This window comes from Manis pentadactyla, chromosome 15, assembly GCF_030020395.1.
Source record: "Manis pentadactyla isolate mManPen7 chromosome 15, mManPen7.hap1, whole genome shotgun sequence".
NCBI lineage: Eukaryota > Metazoa > Chordata > Mammalia > Pholidota > Manidae > Manis > Manis pentadactyla.
In genome coordinates this window covers 21,690,387-21,712,308 of record NC_080033.1, presented here as the reverse complement: position 1 = coordinate 21,712,308, position 21,922 = coordinate 21,690,387, and the positions used below count along the sequence as shown (strand labels likewise).

The window sequence follows — 21,922 nt, the reverse complement described above, 5'->3', positions numbered from 1 at the left end:
AAGGGCACGTGATATACACCAATTTCACAATGTATTTTTATACACATATTAAGTTGGCTACATAGCATCGAGAATTTGGCTACTTAATAAGGGTCTTATTAATATATAATCGCCATTTCGGTATTTAAAGAGGCAGAACCAAGTTGGAGATCTTTATGCTTTAGAACAAAAGTAACTAATAATTAATTCATATTTCCTGTCTCAGAACTTTTGCCAATTAAATTGCTCCGAGTTGAAATGTTTCAGATCCGTCTGGCTAATAAAAAAGACAGATGAAAAGGCGAACACAGGAGTGCACTGGTGTCTGAACAGTGAATAACAATGAAAGAACTTACGTGACCAACAAAATCACTGCTGTATCTGTTCGGATGCTGCCAAAGGGAGGAATTTTATGTACATCAGAGGAATAACTGGTGCTATTTATACCGTTTTTCTTCAAAATGAACAAATAAAAATGTTATACCTTTTTCTATTTAAAAAGTTTTGAGGCGATAGTAAAATAATTTTTTTTTAATTTTTAAACAGAATGGCTGAACAGGAGAAGACTGGACTTTGAAGCCACATACCTGGTTCAAAGCTAGAATGTTCACTTTTACTAGCTGAAGGTGAGTAGATTTACCCTGAGGTTAAAATCCAAATCTCTCCTCTCAATTTCCTCATCCATACAAAGATGATAATCCCTACCAACCTCAAGGGGTTGATAACTGTCTGGCCAATGGGTTTCGGCCCTGGGGCAAGTTCACCATGGATTCAGTTGAGACCAAGGAATGACAATGGAACATTCTCGGGGGTAAAAGGGTTTATTACACGGCTGGTTTGGCCGGAAACAGGTAGGAGATAGGTGGAGCACTAGAACTAAGTCTGCATCCAACATACTCATACTGGCAGGTCTGTCATCCTCCTCCGTCCCTGCCTCCACCCAGAGCACTGGGCCGAGCTCTTTGTACGGTGACTCAGTCAATAATAGCTTATCGCCTGTGGGTGTGGAAGCAGTAGCCTAGCAGTGGGCCAGTTACATCCTTAAGTAGTTGAGGTGAAGGTGAGGATCCTGGACATAGGAACTTCGATTTTCCCCACGATAATACACAGAGTATTCTACAAACTCTACTGACTTATATCTTTGTAAAATGCTATTTTAGCTTTTTTCCAAAGATGCCAATTTGGCAACATTTTGTCACTTTTAATTATAAAAATCTCAGTTTCAAAAAATTCTTCTAGTAAACAGCTGATACTAAATTACAACTTATTTAATCACAACTCTGTATCATTCAGTAAGAACTTCCGGAAGACAATTACAATTTTTAAATATATATTATATTCCCTACTATCAAATACGGTTTTTATTAGAAATCTAAGTTTCCACAATGATATCATTCAAAAGAAACTCAGCATTTAATTTAAAGGGTAAATCTTGCCTTCCAAATCTTATTAATTAGACTTAATAGGATTAAAACAGACTGTGGGTAAAATTGCAATATTTGCAGAATCTCTTGCCTGGCCTTAGAGCATCTCCATATCAATCGGTGTTTCCAAAGGGTGGAGAGAAGTAGTCTATCTCCCTATCGATATGTAATTGCAAGGGCGAGCGAGGGCCTATCTGGACCAGAGAGGTTGGGTGGGGTCCCTTCTTCTGCAGCCAGGTCACGAGAGACACGGGAGAGCAGAAATGGATGACTGCTTGAAAGCAGTAAAGTGGGCTTGTCCCACTTTATTTCTCCCTCTGACTGATTTCGGTTTCAAAGGTATTTTGTCCTGGGATTTCCCCCCCAGTTACTCACAGGAACGGTGTTCAGTGGTAACTTTCATGATTAATGAGTAAAGCCTCCCTGGAGGCGTCAAAAGTTGAGGTTGGTTCTTGCTCTCTTCTCTTCTTTTGAATATGTAAACCGTGGATAGATGACAGTATCATTTCACTTTTTACTGTATCTGTCCGCTTTCAGTTACAACTACCACCAAAAAGCAAATTACACCTTAACAGCTCCTATTGTTTCAGGCACCTCTATCTAGGAAGGGGAGGAAAAGGACAGAAAGAAATGTGTTGTTGGGTAATTCTTTACAATCCTGTGAGACTAAGTGAAAGAGAGCTACACCGAATCATTATTCACTCAGAGCGTAGACTTCTGGAGAACACAAAGAACTACAATAAATTACCCGTGACAGAAGAGAAATTAAATACCTGGGTGATTCAGTACTAGCACTGGCCTGGATGACTCAGGGTTTGTGGTAGGAATGTGCAGTGTCAGCTCTCCTGATACACAAAATACCACTTGTGTTATTTCATTTTCAACGAGCAAAAAGAGGCAACCTGGCACCACAGAAAAGTATAGGGAATCTTCTGACAAGTTCTCCATTGTCCAATCAAGCAGAAGCCAGGTCTGGGATGGAAGAACTATGGGCCCCAGCCCGGCTCTGCCCCACATCAGCCCTCTGACCCTGGGACTGGGGCTTCCCCTTTCTCTGGGTCCCAGTTTTGCCACCAGTGAGGTAAGGAGTTTGGCTCAGGTGACTTCTAAGGGCCTGCCCACCATGAAAAATCTACAAATGCAGGCTATTTTCGTCAGTCATTAAGTTCAAGGTGTAATCTAGGCCCCTTCAACTCTTGGTTTTTTTAATTCTTACTTGTAAAATCACAAAGCTTCTCTGATTAACATTTGGGGCAGGGCACGCTTAAGAAGAACTTGTCTTTGCTTTTATTTTTCCCAACTGGAGCGAGCGCCTTCCCTCTCCTCTCCATAGGTCCCAATTCCACTCGCCCTTCAGGCCCACTGCCGAGGAGCCTTCCCTGATTCCCTAGCCCACACAAAGCTCTGCCTTTCCAACGGTGGCATCCTTAGGGTCAGTGCCACACACCCTGGCTATCTCTTAGGCTGATCTTGCCTTTCGAGCCAATCTCAGAATGTGGGTGTCTTGCCCTCCCGTGCCAGCCCACAGGTACATTCCACAGGAAGTGGCTACTTGACTAGGGCATGTGGACAGGGAGGGCTAGATGTGAGGGTCACGTAGGGTGCCCCTCTGCCTCCACCCTGCTCTCCTCCACAAGAGAGCCTGAAGCCTGCCCCTCAAGTCCCAAGATTCCGTACGTGACCTCACTGGATATCGATGACCTGATAGGCCGCACTGTTGCCATGGCAGCATGAGTACGCAAACAGTGTTCTTGGAGAAGCTCTCCTACCAGTTGGTGACCAGAGAGCGGTCTGGCTGCCTGAGAATGTCTGACTGGATCAACCATATTCGGTGTGGCTTATCCTCTGTGCCCTGGGAGGGCTGCGCAGCAGGTAGGCCTAGGCGGGACATCTGTACAAGAGTCACACAGCCTCACCTGGCTGCCACATGTTCCTTTCGGGCCTGCCCGCAACACCTCAGAACTTCCCCAGCTGTTAACTCATACCGGTGCTCCTGCTCACCGCCGAGGGCAAGTGAAGTGTCATCCCTGGGCAAGCGTTCAGAAAGTTTCTAATCTTTATCAATGTAGCCTTCCCCCCACCTTTGGGCTACAAATACTTCCTTCTGGACCTTTTCCTGATTGGCCATTTAGCAAGTCATGTGCATTTCTGTGTAAACGCAGCAGTCTGAGGAAGAGCTGTTCCTCATTTCCTCCCCCTCTGAGTAGAACTAAAATAGTCTTTTAGTAACATGTCTGTACAGTGTGGATGATGTTTTTCACCTGGGCTGCCGCTGAGCCCACGTATCCTTTCACGGTGGTCGGATAACCTCACCTTCAAACCTGGGCACCTTCATCATACTGTCCACATGGGTCCCATCAGACACATCCCAGACTGAGCCGCTGAGTAGCGGGGAAAAGGGTGTCATATCCACGGGAAGAGCAGAAGAGCCAAGGGGAGTGATAAAGGGACACTGAGACCTAACGGCTGAGGAAAAGACGTCCCAGGAGATGGTGCTGATGTGAGCCTAGACTAGGCACCCACATTCTGGCCTGAGCCTCCTGGTCACTCTGCTTTGGCAGTTGGCCTTTTTCAAATCTACATGAAAGTATCAGAGGGCTGGACTTCAGCGTGGTTGAAAAAGGCAATACAAATGGGGCTCAAGGGGAGAGGAGTTCTTAACTGATTTTTGTTAGATTCTTTTTTCCAAAACTTGAAAGGTATTTCCATTAAAGCCGCCTCAGAAGTGACAGACTTTAACAAATGTTTCCTCTGTGGTGGAAGGGAGAGATGGGGGGGATCCTGATCGCCATCATTTTCAGGTTGTGTTTTATTCTGGGAATGGGGAACAGATTTCCTGGTCTCCTGCTGCCACACGCTCCACAGAATTGCTTCTGCAGCCAACTTCGCTTCTCTAGGGGATTCATAGAGGTGATGGGCCAAGGCTGGGTTTTAGATGCCAAGCAGATCAAATGGCTTCAGCAGGAGACCAGGAAATCTGTTCCCCATTCCCAGACACGACAGAGGGAAGGTCCTGGTAGGACACTGTGGACAGGAGGAGGGCCTGATCGGTTCTGGTTTTCTTTGCAGGAGCAGCAGCGGCTTCCCCTTCTCCTACACCGGGCTACTGTCACCTCCTCTACCAAGGGCGTGGTGAAACCCAGGTGACCTGGCATGGGGAGACATACTGCCTGGTTGGTGGCTACCGGTCTTATGGGGATGCACCTGTGGCCACCCCAGAAAAGGTGGAAGCAGAGAAGCCAGTCCCCAGGCGGGCTCCCAAGAGACATGCAACTTCAGCGTCAGACCAAGAGCTAGGCTGCCCCCCGCCCAAACTTCGGCGGCTGCAACATCGTGGCAAGAGGCTGACCCCACAGAAGCTTGCTGGCCATGCCACTTGTGTAAGGAGGGCAAGGGTTTAAGTGCCTAAAATAGCTAACGCCTCTCCCTGCACTGACCCAGCCCTGCCATTGCCCACCACAGGAGACTGGAACCGGAGCTGCCCTGAATGAGCCTTCCTCAAGAGACCCAGAAGAGCTGCTCCCAGAGAAGGAACAAAATGGAAAGAGTTGAGCAGCACCTCCAACGGAGGCCCACAGGCTTCTTTATTCCCAGCCCTTCCTGACCCCAGTATGGCCTCGTAGCGTAAATAAAATGGTTTTCTGTTACAGTGTTTGACTTTAAATCCAGCTTGTCCAAGGCCAGGCCCCAAACCTCCCTGTTCCATTAAAGTGTATTCCCACATGGCATACCCGATCCTTTAAGACCTTAGCCTCCAAAAAACACCTTTGAGGGCAGCTTCAGAGATGTGCTTCCCACAATGACACCTGTACAACTTGGGGCAGGTCACAGGCAGGTTCTGTAAGAAATGCAGAGCCTGATGAGTATTTCCCTCCCTGTGTGTGTGTGTGTGTGTGTGTGTGTGTGTGTGTGTGTGTGTGCGCGCGCGCGCATGCACACGCACATGCAGGTAAGGAGAGGAGAGGCAGGATTGAGTAGATGGTGTTCTGTCTATCCATTTATTCAACACTGAGCACCTGTTCAATACCAGCCTCTGTGCTAGATGCTTGGATTTTACTGGTGAATAAGATGATTGAAGCCCCTCTCCTCCAGGCACCCAAAACTAAAGGAACAGAGAAAAAAGAAAATGGTATGATTTCAAGTAATTATAATTGCTATAAAGAAAATTAAAATAGGATAAGATGATGGGGAGATAAGGGGGTGCTAGTTCACACAAGTAGTCAGGGAAGGCTTCTTTGAGGAGGTGACATTTAAATGGTGATGTGAGGGAGGGAGTCTCACGTGAAGACCTCAGGGTGAGTATTCCTGGAGGGGGAAATGGCGAGTGAAAGATCCTGAGGTAGGAATGAGGCTGGCCTGTTCTAGGACCAGCAGAAAAGCCAGTGTGGTGAGATGAAGAACGATAAAGATTGAAAGACGTGATTGGACAAGTAGGCATAGCTGCACCGTAACACGCCTTGGTGAAGTTTGCCGTGGTAAAGAGTGTGGATTAAGGGGGATGCGAACACATGGGAGGGAGTTGAACAGGGTAGTGAAGTGACCTGCACCGAGGAAAGGAAGGGCACAGAGAGGAGACACACCTGGGAGATGTCTGGAGCCTGAACCCACAGGATCTGGAGATGCCCTGAAAGGGGAGGGGCAGGCAGAGGGTAGGAAACATCACCGTGACATTCAGGCCAGCTTTGGAGCCAGGCCCTGGGCTTCCCTCCCTCCACCCTGTTTCCACTTCTGCCCATTGCAAGCACCCGGATAACTCTGGTTATAGCTTCTGTCCCCCAGCTGTCCCTCTGTCCAGGTCTGTCCACCGATACTGGGGTCTCCTAGAGGACAAGGCTTTGCTAGTGTGTGCCTGTTTCCCCCTGCCTGGGACAGGGTAGAAAGATTATCTCGGGTGAGGGCAAGTCACCCTGTTTGTTTGTTCAAACCTCTTGCCCCTGAGTTTATAAGGGTCTGGGTGTGTCTAGGTTTCTGTGGTCGACTTTGTAGAACACCTCAAGGCCATGACCAGCAGTGCCAACCTATTTAAGGTGTGAAGTTGAATGTTAAAGAAAACTGTGCTGCCTGGCTGACAATCTACTGAGACAGTGCCTACCTTCTCTGGCTCGACACAGCCTATTTCTGCTGAGCTAGAGATTCCCCCTGGTCCTGGGGTGTTAGACATCTGGCCCCTGGAGAAAAGCTAAAACACCTCAAAAGCTAAATAGCTAAATTCTCCCTTCTCATTTCTCTGTCAGCAGCCACTGTTTACTTGTCCAGACTTCTTCCTGCTTACTTCTTCCATTCTTTACACTCTCACTTGCTGGGGGTTGTGGCCGGGGGCCGGGGGCTGGTTGCTATCAAGAGTGGAACAGACAGAAAGTTTTTGTCCTGGAGACCAGAAGATAGAAGAGTTTCTCCTCCCCGTTTCCACTCGACTTCAGGAGTGGGTGCAGGGGCTGCTGACCAGCAGTGGGGGAGGAGAGGGAGCCGGGTCTGAGTTTGGCTTACTGAGCTACCCAGGGAAGGGACACAGCCCTGGGGACTCACACTCTGCAGTGGGGCTGCCTAGAGACCCCTGCAGCTGCAGACAGCAGGAAGTACACCCACTTCTAGCATGTGTACTGGTTTGCCCTTCCTCCTGGCCTCATCAAGTGAAGGCCTCAAGTTGGAAATGGCATGGAGCATGTCCGACTCAGCCCTTGAGTTTTCTGTAAAAGGTAGAACCACAGGAGCCACAAGATAAGGTGGGTGTAGCTGCAGAAACCATGTGCCAGGCCGTTCCACAGGACCCATGCAAGGACAGGATTCCACACTAAGGTAGGAGGTATGCTGGCCAGCTTCCCCTGCTTTGTCAGATCTAGCATCTGTCCTCTGTGGAAAGAGGAGAAAAGCTAAATTTGGGGGCTATGAGGGTAGACAGCAGAGGGTACATGTCTGAACCAGTTGGGTGGGAGCTAAGCGGCTTTTTGCGAGATTGGTTTCTACAGCGCTCAGGATTAAGCCTCAGAGGTCTCCTTAGCGAGCACAAGGAGCGCTGCGAGTCAAGACAATGTTCGGGAAGCACGTGCCCAATTAATTCTCCTGCTGGTACCCGGTGTCAGTCACTCACACCGCAGTTGAAAATGCCAGCTCCTCCCGCTATGCAGCACTGCTTATGCTGATGGGATTGCAGGAGCCCTGGTCATCGTGGCTGTCACAGAGAAGGGAGATTTCGTTTGGCTGCAGGTCTTCTTAATCACAAATACTTTTTCAAAAATTTGTCTGGAGACCACTAAAACAAACAAGAGACTTCTCTTTTATAACTCGCCATTGTGTCACATGGAATTTGTCGCCATACCCCCTCCGCTAACAGTACTTGGGATTTCACAGTCTCTCTAAAACCTTAATTGAGTTTGGAAACATTCTGACTTTACCCTGTCAGAGCTGAAGGAATGAATACTGCAGGATGCTCCGCTCGCCATTCTCACCACAGGTACAGGAAACATGAAATGTTGCTTTGCGGGGACGGCAAATGTAAGCAACAGAAGGGGAGAGAGCAAGACCACTTTTTCAATACAAATTGCCGAAACTGACAGGGAGCTAAACCCTTTCACCCGGCCCATCAGACTACAGTACAAGGGGCAACCCTGCACTGTGGGTCCCCTCAAATCTAGCGCTGAAGGACTGATCTTCTAGGCGGTCACACTAGAATGCTCAGCCCCATCCCAGCTCAGGGCAGACGCGTGCAATGCCCATACCCATCCCAAGAGATGAGTCCTTCACCTGTCATACCTAGTCAACACAATGGACCCTCAAACTCCACTTGCAGAATATATTTTATTTTTAAACGTGTGCCTATATATATGACAAGTTTATAAATTCATGTCATCTACAACACAGGTCCAAGCATAGCTCAGTCATTCCCGGCAAGACTGAAAAAGAACATCTCTGTGACTTAGGAGAGTAGAGCAATGACAATACTTCACTGAAAGTTCAGTCCATTAGATCCATCAGTCAGCGGCAAGCCCACAAAGAGAAAGAGATGGAATCAAATACAGACAGAGGCACAGCACAGCTCAGATTAGGAGTCAGGGCCTGGATTTCAGGTCAAATCAACTCCTCTTCAGCTGTATGGCCTTGAGAAGGTTGTTTGAAACCTTGCTTTACTTAATTGTACGACGAGCTAATGGCATGACAGAAGCTCTAAGACCAGCACCAGAAATTCCAACTCCATGAGAGGTGGGAACAGGTAAGAAATTAGCACTGTCACTACCCGCTATGACTATGGTTCATTTCCAAATAAGCCATACCCTGATCCACAAGAGAAATAAACTTTGTGACTGAAGGCAGCTGACAAGTATTTTATATATGAAGTATTTATATATAAACGCCAAAGCCTGCAAAGAGCTTGAATAAAAGCCAGAATCAAAGACAAATGATACACTGTTGTCATAGGAATGCTAGTTTCATCTTGCCATAAAAGAAGCATACTGTCCCTGTGTTCTGAAAATCTATCTGGAAAGAGTAGTTGTCTACATTTAAAAAGAAGAAGAAAAAATGAACAAGTGGGACTATATCAAGCTGAAAAGCTTCGGTACAACAAAGGACACCATCAATAGAACAAAAAGGCATCCTACGGTATGGGAGAATATATTCATAAATGACAGATCCGATAAAGGGTTGACATCCAAAATATATAAAGAGCTCACGCACCTCAACAAACTAAAAGCAAATAATTCAATTAAAAAAATGGGCAGAGGAGCTGAACAGACAGTTCTCCAAAGAAGAAATTCAGATGGCCAACAGACACATGAAAAGATGCTCCACATCGCTAGTCATCAGAGAAATGCAAACTAAAACCACAATGAGATACCACGCCACACCAGTAAGGATGGCCACCATCCAAAAGACAAACAACAACAAATGTTGGCAAGGTTGTGGAGAAAGGGGAACCCTCCTACACTGCTGGTGGGAATGTAAATTAGTTCAAACATTGTGGAAAGCAGTATGGAGGTTCCTCAAAAAGCTCAAAATAGAAATACCATTTGACCCAGGAATTGCACTTCCAGGAATTTACCCGAAGAATGCAGCAGCCCAGTTCGAAAAAGACAAGACGCACCCCCATGTTTATCGCAGCACTATTTACAATAGACAAGAAATGGAAGCACCTAGGTGTCCATCAGTACATGAATGGATAAAGAAGATGCGGTACATATACACAACGGAACATTATTCAGCCGTAAGAAGAAAACAAATACTATCATTTGCAACAACATGGATGGAGCCAGGCGGAGAAAGACAAGTACCAAATGATTTCACTCATATGTGGAGTATAAGAACAAAGAAAGAAACTGAAGGACCAAAACAGCAGCAGAATCACAGAACCCAAGAATGGACTAATAGTTACCAAAGGGAAAGGGACTGGGGAGCATGGGTGGGAAGGGAGGGATAAGAGGGGAGAAAAAGAAAGGGGGCATTATGATTAGCACGTATAATGTGGCGGGAGGCACGGGGAGGGCTGTGCAACACAGAGAAGACAAGTAGTGATTCTACAGCACCTTACTACGCTGATGGACAGTGACTGTAATGGGGGTTGTGGGGGAGACTCGGTGAAGGGGGGAGCCTAGTAAACATAATGTTCCTCATCTAATGGTAGATTAATGATACCAAAAGAAAAAAGAAAACAACAAAAAAGAAGAAGAAAGCACCAAATAAGGAATTTCAGAAGTGTTCCGTAAAACATCTTTTCAAAATTTTATTTTTATCCAGTTTTGCCACCAGTTTCTTAAAAGCAACGATCAGAAGCTATTTAGATAAAAGTGCTAATCAAGTCTTTACCGCAGGGAAATCTCAAAATTTCTGTCTTCCTGCAAAATAAAAATTAACTGTAAATCGGCAAGGCACTACTCCTAAAGTCTTCAAACTTGATTGAAGGAAAATGACCCGTGCGGTCCACTTCTTATCACAGCGTTCCTGGTGACGCCATTTTTCTACTTGCTCACTGCCATCTCAGGGCCATGGAAGGTTTCCTAGCGGGCGGGCCGACATGCTCGCTTATCTACATTATGGCACTGCCAGAGCATTCAAAGGTTTCATATGAATACATTTTTTCTTTGTAGCAAAAAGAACCAGCTCCTAACTCTATAGTAACAGTCAGGCTAAAATTTCATGAGAAGACTAAAGAGCTTCCCATTGAAGAGATTTGGGGCTCATCCCCTGCAAGTACCGGAAGGGAGAGCCTCCGCCCAGTAGCCAAACTTGAGTAGACCATGGTCAAAGCAGAAAATGAAAAGCAACTGGGTCTCTCGTATCTCCCCAGACAACTTAGTACCAGCCTGCATAAAGCCAGAGAAAGAAAAGAAGACCAGAATCCTTAACCAAATTTTACTTGAAAAATTTCCAAGGCTTTGGGACCCCCCCTCATGCTATTCACTCAAACATGTCATGCAAGCAAAGCTACGGTTAAGATGGAGCTCTAATTTGCTGCTAAACTCCTTTCTTTCTAAATAAAACTCGTTTATTTCAAAGTGCAAGCCTTATAAAAATCAAGGGAAGAGAATCCCTTTGCAGGCTACCATATAGCTGACCTGTTAATACATTTAATTTCCCTCCCAGGATTAAAATAAAATTATATTGAGATCTAGGCTCCAATACTGCAAGCATAAGATTTATGCAAGATTTATGCTATCTTTGTAGGGTTCTAAACAGGGCTTAGCACAACTGAGCCTTCCTATTTCAACGAAAAGCCTGATGTGTGAAAATCTTCCTCTCCCCTAGTTTCAAAAACATCTATTGATTAAAGAAAGTTGCATTCAGTGAATAGGACGAACAACAGCTAGTGCAGCAAGACCTGGAAGAACAGCTGGCTTTATAAACGTGATAACAAGTTCAAAGGATCCTCAGATATCCAGTTCTGGGAAGATTCAACTCCGCAAACCTAAGCATTTTGAGCAAAGTCTTCATGGTACAGCTTATTGTAAAATATTCTTAGTATAAATTCTCCAGGATTAAGTGCCTTTAGAAAGATAAATATACAAATCAAAGTTAAAATCCACTTGTTCCCTCTTAGTAACCGCATAAAGAAACAAAGGAATAAACCGAGTCAGATCCAATTAATTTTACAAATCAAGATTTCTATGCGTACAATGACGAACAAGAGTTTTCCACAGGTAGCTCTGAAGTCACAACTATTAATTAAACAGACGGCACTATGAATTATCCCCATTAATGAGAACGAAAGCCTCAATCTACTGACCTTTTAGGACAAAATCTTGTTTTGTTAAAACATTTTTTCTTACACAGTTTCATCAGCTATTATCATAGATCATTAAAATGGAAGTGTTTTCAATCTTAAAAAAGAAAACACGAAACTAAAATCCAGCAATTTTCTTCAAGAATGGAAAACAAACTGTGAAAGACAGTAAAAAGAAACCAGAACTCTTTTAAATGGACCATGTTTAGATTTTTTTCTCACAAGTGTCATTTCCATCTTTAGTGATAAATTTATACCTCTCAACTTAAATTACCAATGCATAATTAATTAAAGCACGTGTTAAAATCATTCATAAAACCTAGATTTCTCATATATATATATATACATATATATATATATATATGTATCTTACTTGGTTTTGAACACATTCATAAAAACATACATCCCGAACCTCTGTTACACCTTTAATATTTGCAGCATTCCTTTTAAAGTCTATTTTGCCCATTCAACCAAAGACAAATTTTCAACCTCTCACCGCTTTATGAGAAATACTTACTGTAGACAAAAGGATTCCATTTTCTTTCTGGGAATATTCTCCACCTTCCCAGAGAACGCTTCTTTCTATACAGTGTGCAAATTCACTGAGTTTTATAGTAACAAAGTTCTCATGCCACAGAACCTAGTGTAAATGAAATGGCCCTGCAGCTGCCTTCAGAACCCAGCTCACCTCAACCATGATACAGCTAATTGTTAAAAACGGTGGCTGAGACATTTCCATACATTCAATTAAGGAGCTCTGACGAAGGCGCTGGCATCCATCCACTTCAAAGCAAAATAATCTGCAACTGTATCAAGGCACGGATAACTGAGTCATCTCCCACACAGGGTCAGTGTTAGAGGTCTCCTCCATCTTTACAAAATGCAAACCACAGCTTATCGTGTCATCTCGGAAATCAATTCTTCGCAATGCTGCACTGGGTCAGAGCTTTCAAGGAGTCTCAGTCATGGATAAATCCAGACTTCCAATGCAGAGACAGGGAATTCTCACAGTTCCTTTCCCTTCCCTGAGCAGCTCTCCTCCATTCCCCACTTGACAGCTCCTTAAGTCTTCCCATTGTTAATAGTACCGAAAGTCCCACACCTCTGAAGGGAGCTAAATCTTTCAACTAGGTGAGCAATTTCCAAACCCATGCTTAGGAGAGAAGTCCAGACCCTACAGGTCCCATGATACAAATACATTCCTTGGGATAAAAAGCCAAAGATCATTCATTGTCTTTTGTTGCTGTTTTTAAGAGAAGACAACAAGCAAGGTGCTTTTTAACTCTCAATCGAAAGCATTTTATCTCTGATATTAATCAAAGTATTAAAAGTGTTACACGCAACATTTTGTAATCATACTACCCTCTAGACAATGCTTATTGACTTAGGAAGTTTTCGCTTCACTTACACAATTCACATTCTCTGCATCAAAAATTTGAAATATACTTAAAGGAATCATATCATACTCTTTCGACGATGAATTTAACCATCTTAGTTTAAATTCCCTACATTTGATAATACTTAAGAATCCACATCTCTGGTGTTACTATTTCATTCTTTTCATTTAAAGCCTTACGCCAAAGCATTTCCTGTCAGATGATTCCAAATACCTCTGAAACAGCACTTTTTCCCTAGAACAAAATATAAATGACTGAATTCCTTGACAAGGCATCTTACACTCTCTCACACACACACAATCACCTACAATCCCAAAGAAGTATCTAGTTTCAGCAAAGAAAAAAAAAAGTTTTAATATTTCTCCTCATTAAGAATTCTGCACTTCACATGCATCTTTTTAAACAATCCCAAAGTCCACACGACTTACTGCTTAAAGAGGAAGCCTGCAAAAATCCTAAACAACTATTTAAATCTTTAAGCAAATACCTCTCGGCCCCACACAGCACATTTTTTTTCAAAGAAAAATATTAGAATGACAAGGCACAAATCTGAACAATTCTCAGGAGAATTGTGTACTTTTTCTATCACTGAGTTAAATGCTTCTGAATTGATACCAAATTTTTAAACAAACCAAGACCTTGTCTTTCAGAGGTACTCCAACAACATGCTGTCACTCTATTTATTAAGGTGCACTTAACTTAATTACACTACAAAACACAGGAAATCCTACGTGCAGCTCTCAAATTTAAGGAGTTACAGACCAGTCGAAGCTGCTGGTCACTGCAGATCTTCCACACCTTCTATGTGGGATGAGCTCTGTTGGAACCAGGGCTCAAGTTTTCCCACTCCAAACAGCCAGAATGGAGAGGTGGGAAGGATCAGGGAGGGAGGGAGGAGAAAGAGGAGAAAGAAAGAAGAAAATGCAAAAGGGAACACCCTGCAAACGTGGATATGAGCGAAGCACTAAAGAGTCCAATTAGACAATAAGATTGCAGGATCCCCTTCAAAACGGGTGCGAGCAGCCCCTAGGGCACAGCATCATCACACCGGCTGCTCTAGGAAAACTCAGAGAAGTCAGCCATCAGTTTGAAAGCACAAACTGATGGGAGTAACAGTTCCTAGGTTAGAGAAGGTATTTTATTGTTAACGGACTGCGCCAAGTTAAGATTTAAGAGGGGGAGAGACAACGTGTAGGCAAGGAATGCTCTGATACTTTTTTCCCCCAACCTGAGCCACTACAATTACTCTGATGTGAATTTTTGATGACTTCCGACGTCTTGCATGGTTAATGATCACTTCAGCTGTCATGTCTGGTTAACGTGGAAAATGCATTTGCTGCATTGGGATGCAGTGCTGTGGCCACGGATTGTAACACCAGTTACGTTACGTGTGAAGCTGGTCCCTTAACTGAGCAGCAGGAATTTGCAGGTGCCATGATGCTAAAATAAATGGTAGTTAAAAGATGTTATACAGCAGCAGGCAGGTTCTGCCATTTTAGCCTTAGACAGAATGTGTGGCTGCAACATACACCAGCATCTCAGATCGCCGTGCCCTCAACAACAGCACTATCCTTCAAACGGAACAGTAAATTCACCATCTTAAATGTCTGGCCTCTCAGTAGTTAAAAGACTTCAATACTGTTTAAATAACTATTCAGATTAATAATAGCTTTGTACAGAACGGACGGTATTTGCATTTCAGGACTATACGGACAATGAAACTGTCAGTGACACAGGAAAATGCAGACATTTGATTAACACATGCTCAGCTCAACTGTCACTTTTTTGTACAACATTTAGGGAAAAATACATGATGTATAAATAATGAATATTCCCATTCTACCGTAATGATTTTTAAAAGACCTCCTCAGAAAGGGATTTTTTCCTCTGTGTTTTGAGGTATAACCTGAAACCTGGAGACTACGTTAAAATACTAACGTGTTTTTCACAGTCACTAAAAGAAATTCAATGCAGCAAACAAGTGTGCAATATGGCAAGCTTGTGAAAAAGCAAAGATGAAACTGCACTAAGAACCAGGCACCAGATGATTAAAATCAGGCCAGTCAGGTAAGTAGACCATCATTACAGTGCAGACTGCAAAAGAAAAACCGAGAACGACCCTTCATCTTCAAAAACAAAAACCACACACCCTACAATGGCAATCTGTTGGGTGCGAAACCAACATCTATACTGCCCAAAACTGAAGGGCACGTGATATACACCAATTTCACAATGTATTTTTATACACATATTAACTTGGCTACATAGCATCGAGAATTTGGCTACTTAATAAGGGTCTTATTAATATATAATCGCCATTTCGGTATTTAAAGAGGCAGAACCAAGTTGGAGATCTTTATGCTTTAGAACAAAAGTAACTAATAATTAATTCATATTTCCTGTCTCAGAACTTTTGCCAATTAAATTGCTCCGAGTTGAAATGTTTCAGATCCGTCTGGCTAATAAAAAAGACAGATGAAAATGCGAACACAGGAGTGCACTGGTGTCTGAACAGTGAATAACAATGAAAGAACTTACGTGACCAACAAAATCACTGCTGTATCTGTTCGGATGCTGCCAAAGGGAGGAATTTTATGTACATCAGAGGAATAACTGGTGCTATTTATACCGTTTTTCTTCAAAATGAACAAATAAAAATGTTATACCTTTTTCTATTTAAAAAGTTTTGAGGCGATAGTAAAATAATTTTTTTTTAATTTTTAAACAGAATGGCTGAACAGGAGAAGACTGGACTTTGAAGCCACATACCTGGTTCAAAGCTAGAATGTTCACTTTTACTAGCTGAAGGTGAGTAGATTTACCCTGAGGTTAAAATCCAAATCTCTCCTCTCAATTTCCTCATCCATACAAAGATGATAATCCCTACCAACCTCAAGGGGTTGATAACTGTCTGGCCAATGGGTTTCGGCCCTGGGGCAAGTTCACCATGGATTCAGTTGAGACCAAGGAATGACAATGGAACATTCTCGGGGGTAAAAGGGTTTATTACCCGGCTGGTTTGGCCGGAAACAGGTAGGAGATAGGTGGAGCACTAGAACTAAGTCTGCATCCAACATACTCATACTGGCAGGTCTGTCATCCTCCTCCGTCCCTGCCTCCACCCAGAGCACTGGGCCGAGCTCTTTGTACGGTGACTCAGTCAATAATAGCTTATCGCCTGTGGGTGTGGAAGCAGTAGCCTAGCAGTGGGCCAGTTACATCGTTAAGTAGTTGAGGTGAAGGTGAGGATCCTGGACATAGGAACTTCGATTTTCCCCACGATAATACACAGAGTATTCTACAAACTCTACTGACTTATATCTTTGTAAAATGCTATTTTAGCTTTTTTCCAAAGATGCCAATTTGGCAACATTTTGTCACTTTTAATTATAAAAATCTCAGTTTCAAAAAATTCTTCTAGTAAACAGCTGATACTAAATTACAACTTATTTAATCACAACTCTGTATCATTCAGTAAGAACTTCCGGAAGACAATTACAATTTTTAAATATATATTATATTCCCTACTATCAAATACGGTTTTTATTAGAAATCTAAGTTTCCACAATGATATCATTCAAAAGAAACTCAGCATTTAATTTAAAGGGTAAATCTTGCCTTCCAAATCTTATTAATTAGACTTAATAGGATTAAAACAGACTGTGGGTAAAATTGCAATATTTGCAGAATCTCTTGCCTGGCCTTAGAGCATCTCCATATCAATCGGTGTTTCCAAAGGGTGGAGAGAAGTAGTCTATCTCCCTATCGATATGTAATTGCAAGGGCGAGCGAGGGCCTATCTGGACCAGAGAGGTTGGGTGGGGTCCCTTCTTCTGCAGCCAGGTCACGAGAGACACGGGAGAGCAGAAATGGATGACTGCTTGAAAGCAGTAAAGTGGGCTTGTCCCACTTTATTTCTCCCTCTGACTGATTTCGGTTTCAAAGGTATTTTGTCCTGGGATTTCCCCCCCAGTTACTCACAGGAACGGTGTTCAGTGGTAACTTTCATGATTAATGAGTAAAGCCTCCCTGGAGGCGTCAAAAGTTGAGGTTGGTTCTTGCTCTCTTCTCTTCTTTTGAATATGTAAACCGTGGATAGATGACAGTATCATTTCACTTTTTACTGTATCTGTCCGCTTTCAGTTACAACTACCACCAAAAAGCAAATTACACCTTAACAGCTCCTATTGTTTCAGGCACCTCTATCTAGGAAGGGGAGGAAAAGGACAGAAAGAAATGTGTTGTTGGGTAATTCTTTACAATCCTGTGAGACTAAGTGAAAGAGAGCTACACCGAATCATTATTCACTCAGAGCGTAGACTTCTGGAGAACACAAAGAACTACAATAAATTACCCGTGACAGAAGAGAAATTAAATACCTGGGTGATTCAGTACTAGCACTGGCCTGGATGACTCAGGGTTTGTGGTAGGAATGTGCAGTGTCAGCTCTCCTGATACACAAAATACCACTTGTGTTATTTCATTTTCAACGAGCAAAAAGAGGCAACCTGGCACCACAGAAAAGTATAGGGAATCTTCTGACAAGTTCTCCATTGTCCAATCAAGCAGAAGCCAGGTCTGGGATGGAAGAACTACGGGCCCCAGCCCGGCTCTGCCCCACATCAGCCCTCTGACCCTGGGACTGGGGCTTCCCCTTTCTCTGGGTCCCAGTTTTGCCGCCAGTGAGGTAAGGAGTTTGGCTCAGGTGACTTCTAAGGGCCTGCCCACCATGAAAAATCTACAAATGCAGGCTATTTTCGTCAGTCATTAAATTCAAGGTGTAATCTAGGCCCCTTCAACTCTTGGTTTTTTTAATTCTTACTTGTAAAATCACAAAGCTTCTCTGATTAACATTTGGGGCAGGGCACGCTTAAGAAGAACTTGTCTTTGCTTTTATTTTTCCCAACTGGAGCGAGCGCCTTCCCTCTCCTCTCCATAGGTCCCAATTCCACTCGCCCTTCAGGCCCACTGCCGAGGAGCCTTCCCTGATTCCCTAGCCCACACAAAGCTCTGCCTTTCCAACGGTGGCATCCTTAGGGTCAGTGCCACACACCCTGGCTATCTCTTAGGCTGATCTTGCCTTTCGAGCCAATCTCAGAATGTGGGTGTCTTGCCCTCCCGTGCCAGCCCACAGGTACATTCCACAGGAAGTGGCTACTTGACTAGGGCATGTGGACAGGGAGGGCTAGATGTGAGGGTCACGTAGGGTGCCCCTCTGCCTCCACCCTGCTCTCCTCCACAAGAGAGCCTGAAGCCTGCCCCTCAAGTCCCAAGATTCCGTACGTGACCTCACTGGATATCGATGACCTGATAGGCCGCACTGTTGCCATGGCAGCATGAGTACGCAAACAGTGTTCTTGGAGAAGCTCTCCTACCAGTTGGTGACCAGAGAGCGGTCTGGCTGCCTGAGAATGTCTGACTGGATCAACCATATTCGGTGTGGCTTATCCTCTGTGCCCTGGGAGGGCTGCGCAGCAGGTAGGCCTAGGCGGGACATCTGTACAAGAGTCACACAGCCTCACCTGGCTGCCACATGTTCCTTTCGGGCCTGCCCGCAACACCTCAGAACTTCCCCAGCTGTTAACTCATACCGGTGCTCCTGCTCACCGCCGAGGGCAAGTGAAGTGTCATCCCTGGGCAAGCGTTCAGAAAGTTTCTAATCTTTATCAATGTAGCCTTCCCCCCACCTTTGGGCTACAAATACTTCCTTCTGGACCTTTTCCTGATTGGCCATTTAGCAAGTCATGTGCATTTCTGTGTAAACGCAGCAGTCTGAGGAAGAGCTGTTCCTCATTTCCTCCCCCTCTGAGTAGAACTAAAATAGTCTTTTAGTAACATGTCTGTACAGTGTGGATGATGTTTTTCACCTGGGCTGCCGCTGAGCCCACGTATCCTTTCACGGTGGTCGGATAACCTCACCTTCAAACCTGGGCATCTTCATCATACTGTCCACATGGGTCCCATCAGACACATCCCAGACTGAGCCGCTGAGTAGCGGGGAAAAGGGTGTCATATCCACGGGAAGAGCAGAAGAGCCAAGGGGAGTGATAAAGGGACACTGAGACCTAACGGCTGAGGAAAAGACGTCCCAGGAGATGGTGCTGATGTGAGCCTAGACTAGGCACCCACATTCTGGCCTGAGCCTCCTGGTCACTCTGCTTTGGCAGTTGGCCTTTTTCAAATCTACATGAAAGTATCAGAGGGCTGGACTTCAGCGTGGTTGAAAAAGGCAATACAAATGGGGCTCAAGGGGAGAGGAGTTCTTAACTGATTTTTGTTAGATTCTTTTTTCCAAAACTTGAAAGGTATTTCCATTAAAGCCGCCTCAGAAGTGACAGACTTTAACAAATGTTTCCTCTGTGGTGGAAGGGAGAGATGGGGGGGATCCTGATCGCCATCATTTTCAGGTTGTGTTTTATTCTGGGAATGGGGAACAGATTTCCTGGTCTCCTGCTGCCACACGCTCCACAGAATTGCTTCTGCAGCCAACTTCGCTTCTCTAGGGGATTCATAGAGGTGATGGGCCAAGGCTGGGTTTTAGATGCCAAGCAGATCAAATGGCTTCAGCAGGAGACCAGGAAATCTGTTCCCCATTCCCAGACACGACAGAGGGAAGGTCCTGGTAGGACACTGTGGACAGGAGGAGGGCCTGATCGGTTCTGGTTTTCTTTGCAGGAGCAGCAGCGGCTTCCCCTTCTCCTACACCGGGCTACTGTCACCTCCTCTACCAAGGGCGTGGTGAAACCCAGGTGACCTGGCATGGGGAGACATACTGCCTGGTTGGTGGCTACCGGTCTTATGGGGATGCACCTGTGGCCACCCCAGAAAAGGTGGAAGCAGAGAAGCCAGTCCCCAGGCGGGCTCCCAAGAGACATGCAACTTCAGCGTCAGACCAAGAGCTAGGCTGCCCCCCGCCCAAACTTCGGCGGCTGCAACATCGTGGCAAGAGGCTGACCCCACAGAAGCTTGCTGGCCATGCCACTTGTGTAAGGAGGGCAAGGGTTTAAGTGCCTAAAATAGCTAACGCCTCTCCCTGCACTGACCCAGCCCTGCCATTGCCCACCACAGGAGACTGGAACCGGAGCTGCCCTGAATGAGCCTTCCTCAAGAGACCCAGAAGAGCTGCTCCCAGAGAAGGAACAAAATGGAAAGAGTTGAGCAGCACCTCCAACGGAGGCCCACAGGCTTCTTTATTCCCAGCCCTTCCTGACCCCAGTATGGCCTCGTAGCGTAAATAAAATGGTTTTCTGTTACAGTGTTTGACTTTAAATCCAGCTTGTCCAAGGCCAGGCCCCAAACCTCCCTGTTCCATTAAAGTGTATTCCCACATGGCATACCCGATCCTTTAAGACCTTAGCCTCCAAAAAACACCTTTGAGGGCAGCTTCAGAGATGTGCTTCCCACAATGACACCTGTACAACTTGGGGCAGGTCACAGGCAGGTTCTGTAAGAAATGCAGAGCCTGATGAGTATTTCCCTCCCTGTGTGTGTGTGTGTGTGTGTGTGTGTGTGTGTGTGTGTGTGTGCGCGCGCGCATGCACACGCACATGCAGGTAAGGAGAGGAGAGGCAGGATTGAGTAGATGGTGTTCTGTCTATCCATTTATTCAACACTGAGCACCTGTTCAATACCAGCCTCTGTGCTAGATGCTTGGGTTTTACTGGTGAATAAGATGATTGAAGCCCCTCTCCTCCAGGCACCCAAAACTAAAGGAACAGAGAAAAAAGAAAATGGTATGATTTCAAGTAATTATAATTGCTATAAAGAAAATTAAAATAGGATAAGATGATGGGGAGATAAGGGGGTGCTAGTTCACACAAGTAGTCAGGGAAGGCTTCTTTGAGGAGGTGACATTTAAATGGTGATGTGAGGGAGGGAGTCTCACGTGAAGACCTCAGGGTGAGTATTCCTGGAGGGGGAAATGGCGAGTGAAAGATCCTGAGGTAGGAATGAGGCTGGCCTGTTCTAGGACCAGCAGAAAAGCCAGTGTGGTGAGATGAAGAACGATAAAGATTGAAAGACGTGATTGGACAAGTAGGCATAGCTGCACCGTAACACGCCTTGGTGAAGTTTGCCGTGGTAAAGAGTGTGGATTAAGGGGGATGCGAACACATGGGAGGGAGTTGAACAGGGTAGTGAAGTGACCTGCACCGAGGAAAGGAAGGGCACAGAGAGGAGACACACCTGGGAGATGTCTGGAGCCTGAACCCACAGGATCTGGAGATGCCCTGAAAGGGGAGGGGCAGGCAGAGGGTAGGAAACATCACTGTGACATTCAGGCCAGCTTTGGAGCCAGGCCCTGGGCTTCCCTCCCTCCACCCTGTTTCCACTTCTGCCCATTGCAAGCACCCGGATAACTCTGGTTATAGCTTCTGTCCCCCAGCTGTCCCTCTGTCCAGGTCTGTCCACCGATCATGGGGTCTCCTAGAGGACAAGGCTTTGCTAGTGTGTGCCTGTTTCCCCCTGCCTGGGACAGGGTAGAAAGATTATCTCGGGTGAGGGCAAGTCACCCTGTTTGTTTGTTCAAACCTCTTGCCCCTGAGTTTATAAGGGTCTGGGTGTGTCTAGGTTTCTGTGGTCGACTTTGTAGAACACCTCAAGGCCATGACCAGCAGTGCCAACCTATTTAAGGTGTGAAGTTGAATGTTAAAGAAAACTGTGCTGCCTGGCTGACAATCTACTGAGACAGTGCCTACCTTCTCTGGCTCGACACAGCCTATTTCTGCTGAGCTAGAGATTCCCCCTGGTCCTGGGGTGTTAGACATCTGGCCCCTGGAGAAAAGCTAAAACACCTCAAAAGCTAAATAGCTAAATTCTCCCTTCTCATTTCTCTGTCAGCAGCCACTGTTTACTTGTCCAGACTTCTTCCTGCTTACTTCTTCCATTCTTTACACTCTCACTTGCTGGGGGTT

The 21,922-nt window shown here is 45.1% G+C and overlaps 1 protein-coding gene and 1 long non-coding RNA gene across 2 annotated transcripts in view; one reads left to right on the top strand and one right to left on the bottom strand.

The window, feature by feature from the left end:
* LOC118934400 (uncharacterized) overlaps positions 1–21,922 on the bottom strand; it is a 212,594-nt gene that overhangs the window by 124,903 nt on the left and 65,769 nt on the right. The gene's annotated exons all lie outside the window — the stretch shown is intronic.
* On the top strand, positions 523–5,157 carry LOC130681165 (uncharacterized). The gene is made up of 3 exons (XR_008994212.1): positions 523–605; positions 4,473–4,783; positions 4,866–5,157. It is a non-coding gene; the product is annotated as an uncharacterized LOC130681165 (long non-coding RNA).